Source organism: Bactrocera latifrons, unplaced genomic scaffold (genome assembly GCF_001853355.1).
Source record: "Bactrocera latifrons isolate USDA-ARS-PBARC rearing strain unplaced genomic scaffold, ASM185335v1 scaffold_212, whole genome shotgun sequence".
NCBI classification, from domain to species: Eukaryota; Metazoa; Arthropoda; class Insecta; order Diptera; family Tephritidae; genus Bactrocera; species Bactrocera latifrons.
The window spans coordinates 125,541-147,147 of record NW_017535653.1 but is presented as its reverse complement, the minus strand read 5'-3'; positions in this window follow the sequence as shown (position 1 = coordinate 147,147).

Sequence of the window (21,607 nt, the reverse complement as noted above, 5' to 3'; positions counted from 1 at the left end):
TTCGTACGAACGCATATCGATGTTCATCTTCACCGACTCAAGATGTTCACAGAAGTTTACATCAACCTCCCAAAATTATCTAACGCACAAAAATTGTATCACCTCAGACACAAACCCAAAGGTCAGGCAGGCGTAAGAGTTAAACAGTTCGCTCTCAATCACGAAAATTTTAATTTTGCTTGGGAAGCTCTAAAAGCACGTTACGAAAACGAAAGAATATTGGTCGACAAGCAAGTGACGATACTAATGAATTTACCAAAAATTCAAAAAGAAACAAGTGAAGAATTCATAAAGCTTCAATCCATGGTTTCAAACTGTTTGTCGGTTTTATCGACACAGAATATTCCCACAGATAACTGTGACCCCATTCTGGTAAATATATGCACAGCTGCATTACCAGAAAAATCGTTACTTTTGTGGGATCAWTCGCTCTCATCGCGAAGAAAGTGCCCAACGTGGCAGCAAATGAAAGAATTTCTTACTACCCAGTATGAAAGTGCAGAAAGGGTAGATAAAAAACTAGCCAGACCAAAAAAACATTCAAAAAGACCTCATTAGAAGCTTCAACAGAACCCAAGCAAGTAGCCACAATAATTTAAATAGAAGCTTTTTTAAAAATCAAACGTTCACATCCGAACAATATTAACAAACGTCATGCGAACTTTGTTGAGGAGGTCACAAACTCAAATCGTGCGAAAAATTCAAAAAAATGAATATTAGCGATCGAAACAATTTCACAAGAACGAAAAAATTATGTAGCAACTGTTTGTCACATGCGCATACGCTTAAAGATTGCGAAAGCAAATTTAATTGCGTTTACTGCCATAACAAACATCATTCAATGTTACATATAACTAATTTTTCCAGCTCACCCCCAAACAGCGCAAACATAAAAAGAGCAACAGGTTTAGTTGCAACAACAAATTCTGAAAACTGCCAAGAAGCACCATGCTGCTCAAAGGCGATAAAAACCCAAACGCTACATAGCGCAAACCACAGTAGGGTACTACTACCTACAGCAGTCGTCTCCATCGAACACCGAGGAGAACTGTTTAAACTTAGGGGCTTAATAGACCAACGATCATTTATAGAGTCTAGGGCACAAAATAAGTTACAACTGTCTACAAATTAGCCAATTCTGAAATTACGGGAATGGGCGGAAGAGTAGTTCAAAACTCCAATAAAATCTGCCCCACTACCCTAATTTCTTCCCAAGCGGATAAGCGCATTCAAGTAGAAGCTATTGTCTAACCGCAACTAACAAACATGCTTCCAAGCTATCATATAAATAGCAAGCATTAGCAAAGGGTTTCACACCTTCAGTTAGCAGACCCCAACTGCAACACTCCCGCTCAAATATACCTTCTATTAGGCAGCGATCTCATACCACAAATAATACGCGAAGGTGTTGAGAGAATTACAAAAACACTTCTTACGCAAAACTTCATTTTCGGATGAGGCCTAAGTGGACTAGTTGCGGAACCAGTCACAACAATGACGACTCAAGTTGAGGAAATCTCAAACGAGTACCTCAATACACAACTAAAGAAATTTTGGGAATTAGAAGAACTCCCCGCCATATCAGTCACAACCTCTGAAGATCAGTATTGTGACGACTTTTACAAAGCCACAACTACTAGATCGGAAAATGGTCGGTGCGTCGTACGACTACCACTTGAACAACAATTTCCTAACACACTCGCCCTAGGTCAATCTCGCACCTCTGCAATACAGCAGTTTTTAAGTATGGAAAGAAATATACTTAAAAAGGTTGAACTCAAATCTGAATATGATGGTGTGTTAGAAGAATACCTCCATTTAAATCATATGGAGGAAATAAACCCAGGGGAGAAAATCGTCAACGGCAAATACTACTCCTTCTATCTGCCGCATCACGCAGTAGTAAAGTCAGACAAAAAAACAACAAAAGTAAGAGTTGTTTTTAATGCCTCAAAAACCACCAGTTCAGGGAGTTCCCTAAATGATATCTTATTTACGAGACCCACATTCCAACCAGATTTAATGCTTTTGATATTAAACTGGCATATTTTTAAATACGTATTCAATCGGGACGGAGAAAAAATGTATCGGCAAATAGTCGTACATAAAGACGACCAAGATTTTCAACGGATTATGTTCCGAAGATCCCCCACCAGTCCTTTACGCGTCCTAAAGGTAGTTACATTTGGCGTTAACTGTGCACCATATCTAGCCATTCGAACACTCCACGAATTGGCAGACAACACAAAGTCCGAATTTCCTCTGGCAACTGAAGTGTTGAAAACTCAAACGTATGTAAACGATATTCTATCTGGGAGTCACACTCTTCCACAAGCATACCACGCCTTATCACAGGTAATAAAAGCCCTCAATTCCGCAGGGTTTCCATTAAAAAAGATAACGGCAAATCACCCAAATATACTCAAAAATCTTCCAAACGAAAATTTGTTGGACACGAATTTCCTTATATTCGAAAAGGAAAGTACAACAAAAACACTAGGCTTTCGCCAATTATGATCCAAGCGAAAGTCTTAATACAAGAATTATGGCTAGATAGAACTGACTGGGACGAACAAGTGAAACCTCTTCGTATAGAAAAATGGTCCCAGTTCGCAAACAATCTGAATGACATTTCTCAGATTCAAATTCCGCGATGGGTAAACTACTCCCCCGAACACAAAGTCGAATTACATGGCTTCTCTGACGCCTCAGAAAAGGCATACTGCCCTACTATCTATGTGCGCACGCAAAGTGATACCGTGACCACAAGCCAAACAAAAGCAAAGGTGGCAGCTTTAAAAACTATAAGTCTTCCACGACTTGAGTTATGTGTACTTTCTAAATTAGTAGCCATGGTGCAAATGCATTTAAACATGACAAAATGCAAACTATATATGTGGACCGATTCAGAAATTGTACTAGCCTGGTTGGAAAAACCACCACATGCATGGATGACGTGTATGTCTAACCGAACGTCTCAAATACTTGATCTAGTGGGATCAGTCACATATCGTCACGTAGCCAGTGCTGACAATCCTGCCGATCTAGGTACAAGAGGGTGCAAGCCACTGCACCTTCCCACTAGAGCAAGAGCTCACTCTTAGTTCTAAACCCATTCCTGGACACGAAAGGTCTGCTTCGTGCCAATGGTCGGCTTGCTAATTCGAGCCTAACTTACAATGAACGCCACCCTATAATAATTCCCGAGAAGTCACCATTTGCCACATTGTTCCGCAACTACATCCACTTCTTAATGCTACACGCCGAACATCACCTCATGCAACATATGGTACGCCAAGAGTATTATATCCCCCGCCTTAAGCTGCAAATCAAGAAGTGCATCTTCACGTGCAAGATTTGCACTATGCACAAACAGAAGATGCGAACGYAGATTATGGCAGCACTTCCACCGGAACGCTGCAATTTCGCTCTACCTTTCACCACAACAGGTGTTGATTTCTCTGGGCCTTTCCATGTAAAGGCGTCTATGTTAAGGTCTCCCACTCTCATGAAAGGCTATGTGACTGTCTTTGTATGTTTCACGACAAAGGCAGTACACCTTGATCTATGTAGTAATCTGACGACAGAGGCTTTCTCGCGGCATTTGCTCGCTTCGTCGCTCGACGTGGCTACCCATCTAAAGTCATGAGTGATAATGGCAAAACTTTCATTGGAGCTCAACGAGCCACAGGAAAGCAATTTGTGGATTTCTTAAAACAAGTGTCACCCGGCATCGTACAAAAGTACGCCCCTCAAGGTATCAATTGGCAATTTATACCCCCAAGCGCTCACTGCTTTAACGCCAGGGCATTTTCTAAAAGAAGCACCCATCCTGGCCATTCCCGAGCCAGGCGTGGATCTCTATTAAATCGATGGGAACGAATTAAAATTCTCCATCATGATTTCAGCCGAAGATGGAAGGACGAATACATAAAGGATCTCCACAAAAATACCGCTGGAAGACTCCTGAAAGGCACCTAAACTTAGAGACTGTGTCCTCATTCAAGATGATTGTCTACCCCCTACCGAATGGCGGCTTGGCCGCATAGAAAAGCTACATTATGGCTCCAACGGTCACATACGAGTAGTGGATCTCCTTACGCAAAACGGAACACTAACCCGACCGCTCGTAAAGCTATGCTTTTTTACCAACTACCGACGACCGCGAATCCGAAAACCGCAAAAACGAAACCGATAAAATCGCGATATAATAAAATCACTAAACTTAGCACTAAAACGAGAAATGCGCCAATAACAAATCGCTAAAACATAATGAACTGTCGAAAAATAACAAAGAAATTAACAAAAACGGTCGTTCAATACGACGACCCATTCATGCCACATCGTGGCACGATTGCCCATATCTCATTGTATGATAGATTAATAATCAACAATCTTCTCTATACAGATTACTATGGAAATAGATACGCCAGTCACAACCACGCCAACCGCTCGGGCTACCAATGCGCCACGCACCGGGCCTACACCAGTGCCCCGAACTGTGGTTGCAACAACGCTGGCACCTGTACCGGCAACCGCGCCTGCAGCGGTCCTTCCATCCGCACCTCGTAGTGGCACTCGGAAACCACCACGCCAATCACGGACGTCGGGGACCCTAAGGTGCCCCATCTGTCGACGCCCACATCGCTTGCACCATTGTGGGATATTTAGGGGTATGCGACCCATGCAACGGCAACAAGTTGCCCAGGCACTCGGGCATTGCCACAATTGCCTGTCACCTACACATATGACTCCGGAGTGTGAGTCACGAGGGCTGTGCCAATTATGCCACAGACCGCATCATATGCTGCTCCATCGCAGCACGGCACGCGAAGTGAATCGGCCACCCATCCATCGCGGCCTCATACCCCGATTCCACTCCGCAGCTCGTGGCGCACCCCGGAGAAGTGGAACCTCGTTGCGGCGTCGGTTGCGGCAACGCTGCAACAGCTGCAGCGCCTTCTAGGCTAAACAGTTAGTTAGGGGGGGCCGGGATGGCTAAATGAGCTTCTGAGAAAACGAAATACGCGTTCGTTGTTTGATACATTGCGTATACAACAAAAATATATACCTTTTATCTTAAAGATTTCACACGTACTTATTATTATCAGAAGTACACTGAGAGATTTTTTTTCTCATATTTTAAATTTTCACATATTATCTAAATGATTCTAAGGAATCTAAATCGATACATTATCTAAAAGTACAAAAAATGATTTCTGAAGAAAAGAGCCCATGTAGACCTACTGAAGCTACACGCTCGAAGTAAGGTATTACAAAGCAAAAAAAGCTGAAAGATATTTCATATACTAAGTTCATTGCTGAGAGTGACAGTCTAATTCGATACTAAAATCGATTTCTATCTTCACCGATTCAAGACAATTCTGAATCGGTACAAGAAATCAAAAAAGAACATCTGAGCAATTTCTGGTCTCCAAGCTGCGTATGACGCAGTTGTACACGATCTAAATCGAAGCTTAATTAGGCCCCAAGCGAGTGACAAAAACCACTTAAATCGTAGTTTTTTCAAAACACAAGCATTCGCATCTGAACAAAACAAACATTCCTCATGCGAACTGTGTAAAAGAGGGCGCAGGCTGAAATCCTGCTAGAAATTAAAAAAAACTATATATTAACGAAAGAAATTTCGTAAGAACTGTTTGTCACATGCGCATGCGCTCAAAGATTGCGAAAGCTTCACATTGCACATTTTTCCAACTTTGCTCAATAACAATAATGTTAAAAGGGAAGCGGGATTAGTTGCAATAACAAATCCCGACTTCCCGACAGAATTCCGAAAATTGCCAAGAAGCACCATGCTGCTCAAAGGTTTAAAAACTCAGACGCTACACAGCGAAAACCAAAGCAGTGTATTATTACCCACAGTAGTGGTTTCCATCGTGCACCGAGGAGAAATGTTTAAATTTAGGGCCATATTAGACCTAGGATCTCAACGATCATTTATAGCGTCTAGGGCACAAAGTAGGCTACAACTTCCAACAAAACTAGCGAATTTTGAATTTACGCGAATGGGCGGAAGAGTAGTACAAAACTCAAGCAAAATCTGCAAGATTTCCCCGCACACTAGCCTTAGGCCATTCCCGCGCCAGTAAGGAAAAAAACCTACTTAAAACAGGCGAGCTAAAACCAGAATACGATAGGGGTTTAGAAAATACCTCCATTTACACCACACGGATGAAGTCAGCCCTTCCGAAAAAATTATAAAAAGTAAATACTATTCATTATGCCTGCCACATCCTGCAGTAGTAAGACACACGAAAAACCCACAAAGGTAAGAGTTGTCTTTAATGCATCAAAATCCTCAAGTTCGGGGAATTCTCTAATTTATTTACGGTACCCACGCTTCAGCCAGATTTAATGCTCTTCATATTAAACTGGCGTATATACAAATACGTTTTCAATGGGGATGTCGTAAAAATGTATCGACAAATAGTCGTACATAAAGATGATCAATATTTTCAACTTTAAATGAAAACAGTAACCTTTGGCGTAAACTGTGCCCCATACCTAGCCACTCGTACACTCCACGAACTGGCAGAAGACACAAAGTGTTGAAAACACAAACGTATGTAGATGACAGTCTGTCTAGAAGCCGCAGTCTTCCACAGGCATACGAGTCACTAGCACAAGTGACACAAGCGCTCAATACAGCAGGGTTTCCATTGAAAAAGATAACGGCGAACCATCCTAATACTTTAAAGGACATACCTAAAGAAAATCTATTAGACATTAATTTCCTTAAATAAGAAAAGGAAAGAACAACAAAAGCCTTGGGGATACAATGGAATGCGAAATCTGACCAGTTTTCATATACTAATGAGTCAATATCTGCACTATCAGCTATAACAAAGAGGCAAATTTTATTCTCGGTGGCGAAACTTTTCGACCCCGCACCATGGCTTTCGCCAATTATGATGCCAGCCAAAATTCTAATACAAGAATTGTGGCTAGACGGAACAGACTAGGATGAACAAGTTAAACCACTTCGTTGGTCCCAGTTCGCGGGCAATCTGAATGATATCCCACAGATACATATCCCGCGATGGATAAATTATGCTCCAGAGCACTAAATCGAACTACACGGCTTCTGTGATGCCTCTGAAAAGGCATATTGTGCCACCATCCATGTGCGCACACAATCCGACACAGCGAGTAGCCAAGGCAAAGGTGATCTCGCTAAAAACAATAAGTCTGCCACGACTGGAACTATGTGGTGTGCTGCTACTAGCCAAACTAGTATCCATGGTGCAAACCCATTTAAATATGACAAAATATAAATTGTATCTCTGGTCTGATTCCTAAACTGTATTAGCCTGGTTAGAAAAACCTCCCCATCCATGAAAGACGTATATTTCCAATCGAACGTCTCAAATCTTTGACTTAGTGGGATCAGCCGCTTGGCGACACTTAGCCTGCTCTGACCATCCTGCCGATCTAGGTACATGGGGGTGCAAGCTCCTGCACCTTCAGAGCTCACTCGTAGTAATAAATCAATTTCAGGATACGAAAGGTCTGCTTCGTGCTAATGGTCGGCTTGCCAACCTAATCCTGACATATAACGAACGCCATTCTCTAATAATAACAGAGAAGTCTCTTTTTGCAATATTGCTACTCAAGTATATACACATATAACGAACGCCATTCTCTAATAATAACAGAGAAGTCTCGTTTTGCAATATTGCTACTCAAGTATATACACATACTAATGTTGCACGCGGAACATCGCCTAATGCAACAAATAATCCACCAAGAGTTCTATATTTCTCGACTTAAGCCTCAAAGAAAAAAAAATTAATTTCCATGTGCGAGATCTGCATTATACATAAACAAAAGATGAGGACGCAGGTTATGGCAGCACTTCCACCGGAACGCTGCAACTTCGCTCTGTCACTATTACATTTGTCGGTTTTGCTGGGCCTTTTCAGATAAAGGCGTCCATGCTAAGGTCTCCTACACTGATGAAAGGCTACATTGCTGTTTTACAACAAAAGCAGTGCACCTCGAGCTATGTACTAATTTGACAAAAGATTGCTTTTCGCGGCATTTACTCGCTTTGTCAGATGACGCTGTTTATGAGCGACAATGGAAAACCCTTTATCGGGGCTCAAAGAGCCACAAAAAAACAGTTTGAGGACTTTATTAAACAAGTCTCCCCTGAGATAGTACAAAAGTACGGTCCCCAAGGCATTAATTGGCAATTCATCCCCCCAAGAGTTCCACATATGGGTGGTTTATGAGAATCAGCTGTTAAAAGCTTCAAGTCCCACTTAAAAAAGGTAGCTGGAAACTACAAACTTAATTATTAGAATTTACAACACTACTAATTCGCATTGAAGCCGGTCTCAATTCATGGCCACTAATTACACTCTCGCAAGATCCCTCAGATCTCACAGCAATAACTCCTGGACACTTTCTCAAAGGAGAATCCATTCTGGCCACACCTGAGCCAGGCGTGGAGTCCCTATCCTTATTAAATCGATGGGAGAGAATTAAAATTCTCCATCATAATTTCAGCCGCAGATGGAAAGTCGACTATTTAAAGGACCTTCACAAAAGGTATCCATGGAAAACATCAGAAAATGCGCGAAAGCTGGGAGAATGTGTACTTGTGGCAACTTGGCCGCATAGAAAAGCTTCATTACGGCTCAGACGGTCACATTCGGGTAGTTGATCTCCTTACTCAAAGCGGAATACTAACCAGACCGCTGATTAAATTATGCTTTCTACCAACCGCGGATAATAGCGAAAACCCGATACTAAATAACACAAACACAATGCCGAAACACAAATTAAAATAAAATCAATTAATCAATGAAAATAAATCAATAAAACCGCAACCCGCAACAAATCGTTAAAAATCACAATAAAAATGCTACAGAAATGGTAGATCAATACGACGACCCAGTCATGCCACATAACGTGTATATATATTCAAATAGTATTTTTTACAGAGATCAAGATGTGGGCTCTTTAAGGAATTATCACCGACACAACGTCAGCATGTTACCCACGCACATGAGCACGCCTCAACTGCCTGTTGGACACACATAGGATGCAGGAGGGTGCTTCCACTGATTTGTGGGCAGACCACACCACACGCTGCTGCGTAGGACCCACGACGCGATGTAGGTCGACCGGAATGGCCGCAAAAATCTGCAATTCGTGCACCGTGCAACGGTTTTGCAAGAGCAAGAGAATACCCCTAATAAGTTAGTGTACTTTCGTTTTTTGTTCCTTCCATTACATAAAAATAATATAACGCGTAACACATAATAGTTTATGTTACTTATATCAAAATATTATATTATACTCATAATATGAATATTAACTTACCATAATAATTCGCCATTCTCTGAGCCCTCCTTGAATTTTATCATTTCACCAAAGAACTTATTTTCAAATCTATTGAAGAGCATAAACACATCTTCAATTTTCATTATTTTAATATTTCGAATGTGGTGATTCCATGCATTTTTAATAGAGTGCACACATCATCACATAATTCCTACTTTCTAAATGAAGATAATGTTTCTGGAAGAACCATATCCATATTTGTCTGGTCCATATTTATTGTTTAAAACCTCTAAAAATTTATCCAATAATAAATACAAATAATTTCCCCTTTCACCCACACTCCCTACTTATTGAATTAAAACTAGAACTATGTGAACTGAAAAAAAAGCAGCTTCAAGTTTCTGCTCGAATAGGAGTAAAAAAAACCGAAATACCGCACTAATTGGCAACTATTGAAATATTGAATTGAATTCTAATTGCATATAGTCTAAGAGCCAGTGAATGGCAGAGTACATGTATTTTACCAAAGATGATATTTTGTTCGGTGACCCTTCTATACATACCTTATAGGAAATGGGGAACTGCTAAGCCCAGCGAATGTAGCTACGACGTCACCCAGGTAAGGGAGGTACTCAAATCAGACCAAGTTCACAAGTATTTTAACAAAGCTAGCGTTTTGTCACAACAAATAATATGGTAAATATAACCAGAAAAATAAATAGCAGATGATTTTTCCGGTTGTAACCTCGTGGCAGACGTTTTTGAAAATTAAAAAAAGAAATTCGGAAGTATTTTAACAAATCTGATTTTTATATATGTTATTTGTAATAGTATTAGTAGTTTACTTTTCAAACGGCAGACGTTTTCTGGGTTATAAAACTCCGGCAGACGTTAATATATTTACAGTGCGTGACAAACTCGAACCTCGAACATTAGTTTGTATATTTCTACTTTGTCTTTATTTTCTATGTTATACTACTGCTATCGCATTCACTTTCGTGAGTATTTGTACCTAACACAACATAGACAATTAAATAGCACGCACGGCGTAACGGTTTTTGGTTTATTTTGGACCGTTAGTCGAGAAGCATATCATTGAGCGTAATAAAATATTTAATAATATAAGGATTATTTTAATTCTTAATGATGTAATTGTTGTTTTCGTGAATCTGTGAGTAACTCTGAAATTACAGACACTTTGGTGCAAGATTCGACTACAGATAACATATCTAACGTTAGTGACAATGTAGTTGCATCAGTAACTCAATCTAGTATTTCATCAGAGTATTTATTAAATGAGCAGCCATCAATATCTACGAGCAAGTCGACACTTGCGGACTTCAATGCAAGATTCGACCAGTAAGAGAAATAGTAATTTAAGTGAAATTCTAGAAGATCAAATTCTTGGACAAACTGCTGCGTTGGAAGAAAAGGTCGATGTTTCCCCAGAATCAACAACTGATAGTCCAAAATAAATTTGGATAAGGTATGCTTCTTTTGCAACAAAAGAAATAAAAAATTTCGTTCGAAAATCGTAGCTCTGCACACTTCAAATAAATAAACATTTCAAACGAGCCTTCTGAAAGATCTCAAGATTGATACAGATTTATATGACGAAACACTAAAACTTCTGACAAATAACAACCTAAGAATGTTTTTATCACAATACTTGTCGGAGTAAATTTCGAAACAAAAAAAACCTCATCAATAAAAAAAAACCAGCGCATTCATCACGGCATGCTTCCCGAGAAAATCATCGAATTGTTTTTGATGAAATCGTTTCTCTAATAGAAGAGAACGTAATTAAACGCGGGTGATGTTATTTCGTTTCGTATTTATATAAACAATATAATGACTCAATCAGAGAGCTAAATAACGAGGAAACATTCACTGGTCGATGCAAAGCCCATTAGTCAGAAGACAAAATTCGTGATAAATTTAAAAATCAAATTCATATCTTGCAATCAAATAATAAAAAAGTCATTGCACCTAAAGGAATAAGTACTATATTACAAGATCAAGATATTCTACTAGCTGCAGCATCAATTTTGCGTAATGAGATAATAAACGTAAATAAATCTAGATTACCAGATGACATAACTAGTAAACGATTGATACAAGGCGAATGCTCGATACCACTAACTGTTTCTAATTTTGTAGCTTCTGTTATAGGAGGTTATGCTCGTAAGCGTCGGAGTTGTGACAATTTCAAACGGCACGTAAATTATATGTCTGAAGATATGGTATATATGGTACATAACGGTAATATCAAAACTTCGAAACATATTTGCTTAGGAATAGCATAGAAAAGTTTGACAAGCAGTCGGAAAGTTATAGATATTATTAACCGGTATGGTCATTGTATTAGTCATAATGCTGTTGAAGAATTAGTAACAGAAGCCACTTTTACTTCAACTTCACGAACTAGAGTGTGTCAGGAAGTCTTAAAACAACTGAAAATCTGTCAATAGGTATTGCGTATGACAACTACGATTGGTTTGTTGAAGCAAAAATTGGTAAAGATACTTTCCATGTTACCGTAGGCAAAATCTATCAGAATATTAAACCTAATGACCCCCGAAAAGGGGCTACCGGAAACATTTAAAAATAGGCCCCGAAGAAGATCATTTGAAGCAATCGACATAGAAATACCTTTTTACGCAAAAAAATCTAAGATGACCAGTGGCTTTCAACTCGATATTTAAGATACTACTGAAGCAAGTGAAGATAATATTATTGTAAATACGGATCTATACAAGAGAATTGATGCTGTTTGGATGTTAAGTCACACTCAAGGCTTGTCAAACATCTCCATGTTTGTATGATTTAATAGTACAAAAATAAAAGATGACAGTCCACAACAACGGATTTCCTATTTGACCCCAATTAACTCATCACCTACCGCGATTCCACTAGATTTAGCAACAATGGGTCAAATTATTAAGATTTTGGGAGAGTTAAATCAACCATATATGCAAGTGACGTACGATTTAGCAATTGCAAAAATCGCACTAATATATCAAGCAACTGAAAAACACGAAGGGATATTAAAATATTCTAAATTACTTATACATTTAGGCGCATTTCATATCATGCTATCCTATTTTAAAGCAATATGAAAAATCCTACATGGTTGTGGACTGTCGACGATGATGGTGGAGAGTGAACTTCTCGCAAGTGGATCACAACAAAGCTTATTGAAAGGAAAACGTTTTAATCGGTGCAAGAGATCACATCCCATGATGGTTTTAACATTAAAAATTCTTCATTTCCCTTCATTTTTACAACGCGAAAATATTAAAATAAGTACTGAAATAACTGAAGAACTGGAGAGATTAAGAAGCTGCAAAGTACCATTCTTTTTCATTCATAATGAATACCTCAAAGATTTGTACAGTAAGTATGAAATGTTTGCAGAAAAAACAATAAACGGTGAATTTGGTAAGACGATTCAGTTTTATATGATTTACGTACAACTTGTACAGTATTATTTAATTCTAAGTCGAAGTATTCGTATTGGGGATTTTGAATTATTCAAGTCCATATTACCGAAAATTATTAACTCGTTCTTCGTTTGTAACCACCAAAATTACCCCAGATGGACAGTCCACTACCATTATAATTTATCAAAAGTCGCAGAAACACATCCAGGATTGGAGGATGATTTTAAACACGGTTTTTTTTTGGAGATAAAATAACAGAAAACCCGTTTGCAAGGCAGCCCGTAGATTTAACTCTCGAACAAACTATCAACGCCGATGCGGCTAGGAAGCTTACGGGACCATCCACCTCACGGATTCAGCATGTCAACATTGGGCTAGAAGCCACGATATACGCTCTTCTATCATCTCTCAAATTTTAGGACAGGTGTGATTGAGCAAAGAGCAAGATATCACTGCAGATTTGAAAGCGCACAATATAAAGAAAAGCTCACTCGATAAATTTATAAAAACTTTTAATCAATACATTAATCCCTTTAATCTTGAGTTGCCGACAAATCAATTGTTTAATATTGCATCTGGTAAAGCAGCAACTATTCAATTCGAAGAGTTTCTGCTGAACGTGGAAAAAATTGGCTGTGAAAAACGAGAATTAGTTTTGTCGGAGTGTTCCTCGAATTTCAATCGATTCGACAAAATAATTCAGAAAAGACCGCTACATAATTTTGCTAGCCAAATTGGGTGGAAAAACTCAAGAAATAAAAATACAGCAAGATCTATGTGGTCGCATGCTAGGGATATCAATGGATCATAAAATCGATGTAATAAAAATTTTGTCAAACCCCATCACACCTGTGCCATTACCTTTGTGTCATTTAGATGGTGCAATCTACAAAACTGACAAATCAGAATTTGCTAAAGCTTTGGAAGCTAATATTGCGCACAATCCGCCACGGTTTTCTAATGTCTACAATGTGGATGGTTTTTCCATTTTACATTCCATGAAAGAAGTGCCAAAAACGGTTGGTAATATTTCTAAAAAGATTTTCTAATGAGCATAAAATATCCCGGACAATGAATTGATGTTGTTTTCGACCAATATTGGTCTCCATCTATAAAAGACAATGAAAGAAATAGTTGAATCGAGTTTTGTTGACGATTTCTCCTGTCCTTTCCACGAGGCAACCGATATTAAATTTATTATTCATGTATGCACTATTCTAGACGAGTCAAATATCGTCATTAGAGGTTCTGATACAGATATATTAATTATAATGCTTGGCAATATAGTTCCCTTAATCGGTTGTCCCATATTTGGATGCTTACTGGGACTAGAAACCATGAAAGATATATTGATATTACTAAAATTTACGAGCTGCACGGTGAATTATTAACAAAGAGCTTGATTGGTTTTCACGCGTTCACGGGATGTGACTACTTAACCCTGCTTTTTTTAATAAAGGTAAAAAAAGACCTTTCACCTCGCTAAAAAAATGTTCAATTTCAAAAAGGTTTTGCAAGTTTAGGGAAGGCTGAATTAACTCTGGATATACTAGACTATCTGTTTAATGTTATTCAAGAATTTACTTGCAACAAGAAAACCAAATACGTTGATGCAGAGAACTTAAAACATAGAGAAGGTGCAAATTGAATTCTGTATGATGTTCGATTGGACGGCTAACAGAACTTATAAGATTGTGATAGGGAATTCACCATTCTCGCTGCTATTTAGCAGAATTGAGCACGTTCTCTGGCAGAAATAGATGTAAAACGACTGAATTCATGCGAGAATGAATAAAGAGAAATGCTTTGAAGAAAAATATACAAAGTAAAGAAGCATTCTCTGCGACACATATGCGTGATAATCTTGTATCATATGAACCATTTTTTTTAGAAAAATGGTAAAAATGTTAATTTTTTACAAAATCGTGCAAAATTAAATAAAAAATTATTTAATTTTATTTTTAAATTTTTAAAATATTTCAAATAAATTATATTTATTTCGACTATTACAAAGTGAAGGCGTGCCAAATGAACTTCATTTCTTCAAAGAAAATTGATGACCTTCACGAAATATGCATATTCGCATTATTTCGTTATCATTTCCATATTTGTAGCAATAGAATTTCTATGGCATACATATGTATACATATATTATTCTTTGGCACATTTGTCTGTATGTTTACGAAAGCAAATGCGAGCAAATCATAATAACAAGTGCCGCACGCATCTTTCGCATCTCCGTTGTCATGGTCAACCAATGGCCGAAGCTCTCGTATTGTCAAAGAGTCATCACGACGTTGTGTTGTTGGTAGAAATCTCGAGCTGTGCCGAAAGAAACTAACAAACGATCGCCGATTGGTACCGCTTCCATTGCCGCAGTAACAGCTTCGCCTACAAACTAGCGTAAATATGTATACATATCGACGCTGATTTTTGCGAGCCACGAAAAAATATTATAGAATTCACAAATATTGTAAATCGACAAAACCTACGTTGCCACTTTTCTCACTTAGAACAAACACCAGAAAGATGTTCAATTTATGATTTGTTAGCTTTTGCCATCGTCGCGAAAAGACGCTTGTTGGCAAAGGCATGCTCGGGGTGATGTTACGGCGCCTGTTTTTAAGAATGAAGCGAGGTCGCCTGTAGAATTTGCGCCTGCGTTTGTGAATGAAATCCTTTTTGTTGTAAATTTTACTACATTTGGGATTCGTCAATTCGGCTGCCAGATGTTGTTTTTGGAGAACAATGTTTGCATTTTATGTTGGTGACATATTCACATGTGTACGCATATGTATGTTTGTATGCTTGTGCATTATTTGTTCGGAAGTGTATACAAATATATGTWTGTATGTACATATAAGTATATATGAATGTATGAACATGCAGATCAATGCGYGCACATGTAATATATTGATAAGTGATAACATCATTATTTGAATTTCTGAACGCGCACATGCATATACATACATACCTGCAATCATATGAGCAGATAATAAGATTAATATGATAGACGATGTATTTATATAATGTTGTGATAAATTTAATTTCTATTAGTAAGAAACATAATACAAATATATTTATACTAATATACTAAATATTGAGTATATTATGTAAAAATCAAATAAAGTTATTAAATATGCAAGTTCAAATTGACTATAAATATTACTGTGCATGCATTCATACAAAATTATACTCATATCATAATTATTTTTACATGCCGTCGGCAAAACGCAAAACCATACATATTTGCATACATTGCGAAAGCAAAAATTGAAGCATGGAAATATCACAATGCTGTTGGGAGTATCATAAGGAGCATGCATACATACATTTATGTCTCTTCATATTCTTGAGTATGTGAGAGAGCTGTATTTGTACACATTTTTCGCTGTTAAAAGTGGAATATCAAAGAACTTTTTTTCCTTCAATATTCCCTGATTGCGCATACATGCTATGGCATCATATGCCGTACCTATATTATTTCTCTTCATAGTCTCTGTTTGAGTATGTGGAGAACTGTTAAAAATGTTAACATTTCACATCGTGAATTYTGTGGTTGTGAGGTGAATTCCCTATCACAATCTTATAAAATGTTCGACATCGAACCTGCAACTTCTCTATGTTTTAAGTTCTCTGGTTGATGATAGTGTTCAGTTGAAACATTTATTCATAATTTTCCAGACGACAATGAAGACGTAGTAGTAATAATTCCAACGACATATTTTCATTAATACCAATTAAGTGAATGTTGTTATAATAGTTATTATTATTGATTCATAAACAACCCATCTTCCCCATTCATTATTATGAAGCAGTAAATATAATTTTTTTTATTTATTACAAATAACATATGTATATAAAAATCACATGTGTATAAAAATCGTCTGGCACGAGGTTACAACCTCAAAAATCGTCTGCCAACTTGGTTTGATTTACGTACCTGTCTTACCTGGGTGACGTCGTAGCTACCTTCGCTGGGCTCAGCTGTTCCCCATTTCATGTAAGGTATGTATAGAAGGGTCACCGAAAAAAATATCATCTTTGGTAAAATACATGCATTCTGCCATTCACTGGCTCTTAGACTAATATGTAAGAGAGAAAAAAGAAGAAAACGGCACATTCGTCTGTACTATCAAGTCTGTTCAAGTCTCTCGCCTAAAGAAAAAAAAAGAAAGTGACCGTTCCGTACATGCATATGAAAGTTACAAAAAAATGTTTCAGCAAAGAGATGTCTTTGCAAAATAATATAATTTCTTAATGGTTTATTTTATTGCTTGGGCAATTTGCATAACTGCGTTTTAAAAATGTGATTGATAAGATATTTCTTATTAAAGGTTTGGGATAATTAATTTAAACACACATCTTTTTGAAATAAGAAGAAATAATTACAAATTGTATTAAAAATAATTTCTGAGGAAACCAAACGTAATTCTTTTTGTTTTTTCATTTCTTAAGTCCGGTACACCTCTCAGCTTAAAACCTGTTCATGAATTATTCTTATCAATTTTATGTGGTATTTATCGCTCTGTGTTGTTTGTTATGTTTTGGTTGTCCAAATGACATACATGGGCTAAAAAAACCATCGCTTTACAATCTATTATAGGTAACAGATATTTATGTTAGCGAATACATTACCAGTATTTTCATTTCAGTATTATTATTTAAATATTCACATTTAAGATTAATAATAAAATTAATTAACAACATAAAAATATAGTCACATAATAGCCCTATATGCTTTACCTATACTTATTCTAATCGTACTTGTTGCGTCAAGCGACAAGATACATATATTTAAACCTAAAACTAGAATTAAGAAAATTGAATTATACGAATTGTAAAACATTGAATTATCAAATTAAGAAAATCTATTATAAAATACCTACCTTAATAATGCATTTATAATACCAATCTATTACTTACCTTTATACTTACTACAATCTGTTACAATATCTAAGTTGAAATTATTACACTTACCCCTTTTTATTTTAATACATATTTATATTACCACTAGTTTAAGCCGTTAGTTTAAGATTTAGGCTAAGCGAATGCATAAAATGAAATAAAACGCCCTCTTGTAATTGAACTGTGGAACCGTACGCACGCGTTTTCATTTTTTATCGTAACAACGTGACAGGCAATTAGACATCTTATTATTTTCGCGCATTCCCTAAGTTATATTTTCGCTTCTCAAAAACGCTTGAGAATTTTACATGGCGCCCGAGCAGGCACTTAGTGCGTGAGCTAAGAAAATATTTTATTTGACTTTCGTTTTCGTTTTAATCAACCATTATCGTTTCTAATTGCCTGTAAATCGTTCGGTTTTCGGTCTTCGCCTAAATATATCATGAAAGTGACCAAGTTGTGCAGTGATAGTGATACCTAAATGAAGAAAAAAGAATTATAAAACAAAAAATAACGCACAAAAAAAAAAAAATTATAGAAAGGATTAAAAATCCAATTATACATATATATGTACAAGTACATATAGATATACGAATTGCGTGCAGTGAAACCTGTAAAAAAGAATAAACCCATATATACATACATACAGTGTAAAGTGCAGTGCTGAAATACTTACCCGTATACATACCTTAGTGTAAAAATCAAAAAGAAGAAAGGGGAAGTATCGTGGAGTGTGTGCGTATACGTTTACATAGTGTAGAATTAGAAATTCACCAAACAGAGATTTGTTGTGAATTCTTATGCGGTACAGTGATGTGCGCAAATAAAGGCACAAAACGGTTTTGAAGTACCCAACAAAAAAAAATTTTTTTGCTACAGTTTAAAAAAAAAAACCGCTTTCTTAAAGTGCCGCAAGATTGGAAAAACGGTAAGGCCTAAACACCGGTAAAAACCAAAGTGATGCTAAAAACGACAAACCGTTTCCACCGCTATCCGATACTATCGCTGATTCCATCCCGTCGCTGCTGCCATTACGTAGCTGCTACTGTCGTCCCTCCGCTGGTGCCACTAATCTGCTGTTGTCATCACTCCACTGCCGCCGTCGCTGTTGATATTCAGCCGCTGCTGTCATCGCCCCGTTGCAGCCAACACTCCAGTACTGGTGCCAAGCCGCTGCTGCTACAACGTCGCTGCTACCATCAAACCGCTGCTGCCATCGTCTTCGCTGCCATCAAGCCGCTGCCGTCGTGAGAATGAGCTGCCGCTGCATTCGGTGCAAAAGGGAAGTAAGCGCCGGCAAACAGCCGACGCACCAGGTAACGAGTGCGATTTACTGAAAGCAGTGCAAACAAAAAAAAAAAAAAAAAAGTTAACAACAAAACGAGTGCACTTTCAGTTTCTGGCTCTCCCTCTTTACTTTACATATATTACATTGACATTATTGTATTGCCTTGTATTTAATATACAAACATACATATATTAATATATGCTCAAATATATACGAATTGAAAGTGAATAAGGGATTTTGCGGTTGCCCTTTATTTTGAAATAAAGGTGAAAAAATTATTAATTGCAAAATTAAATTTTGTAATATTTCGCAATTTTTTTTTTGATCCGTGCTTGCAATTATCGGTCGTTTTTCGCAATTTTTATCGATTTTCGTTCGGACATTTTCCGATTAAATTACTTTTTGTGCTATTGCTCATTTTGCGCATTTATTGGTTTGGTCTTCATATACTTGGGAATCGATATTATCTTTTCTTTTTCGTTTTCGTAACCGATTCCAAATATATTTGTTGCCAACTTTTATTGCTATTGGTTTGGCTTTCGTATATTTGGGAATCGACATACATATACTTTTTCGTCTTCGTTATCGATTCTTAATCTATCTTTTGCCAACCGTAATAGTCTTTTTTTCGGAAATTTAATTTAACCAACGCAAAATGAGCAAGCCAAAGCCAACTATCGCAAGCCTGTCTCCAAGTAAGGAGTTGACGGACTTAAAATCGTTAAGATGTCAAAGAACGGTTGCGAAAAGTAGTATTTTGCGCATTAAAACGGTCCTTCTCGAAAAGACTATGTCTGTAGATCCAATAGAATTGGAATGTGTCCCGATATATTAAATTCACATAGTGAAAAATTAATGAAGTGCCAATCAAAGATTGAAGAAATTGATGAGGACGACATGGCNTGGCTTTCGTATATTTGGGAATCGACATACATATACTTTTTCGTCTTCGTTATCGATTCTTAATCTATCTTTTGCCAACCGTAATAGTCTTTTTTTCGGAAATTTAATTTAACCAACGCAAAATGAGCAAGCCAAAGCCAACTATCGCAAGCCTGTCTCCAAGTAAGGAGTTGACGGACTTAAAATCGTTAAGATGTCAAAGAACGGTTGCGAAAAGTAGTATTTTGCGCATTAAAACGGTCCTTCTCGAAAAGACTATGTCTGTAGATCCAATAGAATTGGAATGTGTCCCGATATATTAAATTCACATAGTGAAAAATTAATGAAGTGCCAATCAAAGATTGAAGAAATTGATGAGGACGACATGGCCCGAGGGGAGTTAGAGGACATAATCGTTGAAACGAAATCCATAATTAAGTAAATTTCAGCGAAAAATAAAACTTCACTTGCCGAAACATCTTTTGTTGCTTCTCACAGCTTATGGCTCTCTAAAATGAATTTGCCGAAATTCAAGGGAGAATATTCAGATTTCAAAAATTTTATGAGTTTGTTCGAGAGCTTGGTTCATAATGATCCAAATATCCCAGATATTGAAAAATTTAACCATTTGGTTAATTGTCTATCTGGAGAGGCTTTGGTAACAGTTAAAGCGTTTCAGATGTCGGATGAAAATTACCCGAAAGCGTTGGCAAGTCTCAAAAAAGTTTATGATAATAAATGTTTGATATTTTTCAATACAATATCTAAACTTTTTGAGCTGCCAACCATCCCAAAGCCATCCGCGCCTTCATTGCGATCAATGATTGACGAAGTGTCAGCGGTATATGACTCATTGCTATTGCTGGGCGATGAGATGCAGATAACAAACGCTATTATTATACATTTAGTAATGACAAAGGTTGACCCTGCCACCCGATCCAAATGGGAAGAAGCGCTGGACTATGACAAAATGTCACTGTGGAAGGACTGTGAAGCCACCTTAAATAGGAGATACCAGCAGCTATCAGCGGAAGGAGCATCACACTCAAGGACGAAGCCCATGCCAACGAGCAATGCGAGTCATGGGAAACAACAACATATGGGCAGGACCAAATCGGCGCTAGATGCAGCAAATACGAGGCAGCCTCTTTGTCAGCAGTGCAAATCGAAGGATCACCATTTGACTGCCTGCCCCACTTTCAAGGCGCTTCCGGTGCAGCAGAGATTCGAGTTTGTGAAATCGGAGCCCTTATGCATAAATTGCTTGCGTAAGGGGCATACTGTGTCCAAATGCAGAGCGGATCGATGTCGTGTATGCAATCGATCGCATCACACATTAATGCACCAGTAGCCGGTTTCCTTCCCCGCTGCACCTCATCCGCAACCATCAACCACACATGCCATGCATACAGCAAGTATGCCGGATCGGGTAATGTTGGCAACAGCAGTAATTTTAGTGAGGACCAGCTGTGGAGATTACCTGCTTGTGAGAGCGTTGCTGGACTCAGGCTCCCAGGTCAACTTCATGATGGAGGACTTGGCACAGAAGTTGCGGATTCGACGTCAGCACAAAACATTAAATGTAATAGGATTTGGCAATTCCAATACAAAAGTGGGGTCAAAACTAAGCGCGTTTGTCAAGTCGCGGTTAAATAATTATGAATTTTCGGCGGTATTCTGGGTAATGCGATGCATTTCGGCAAATCATCCAGACCATAACATAAATGTTAGTGGCTGGAAAATTCCGCACAATATTGAATTGGCGGACCCA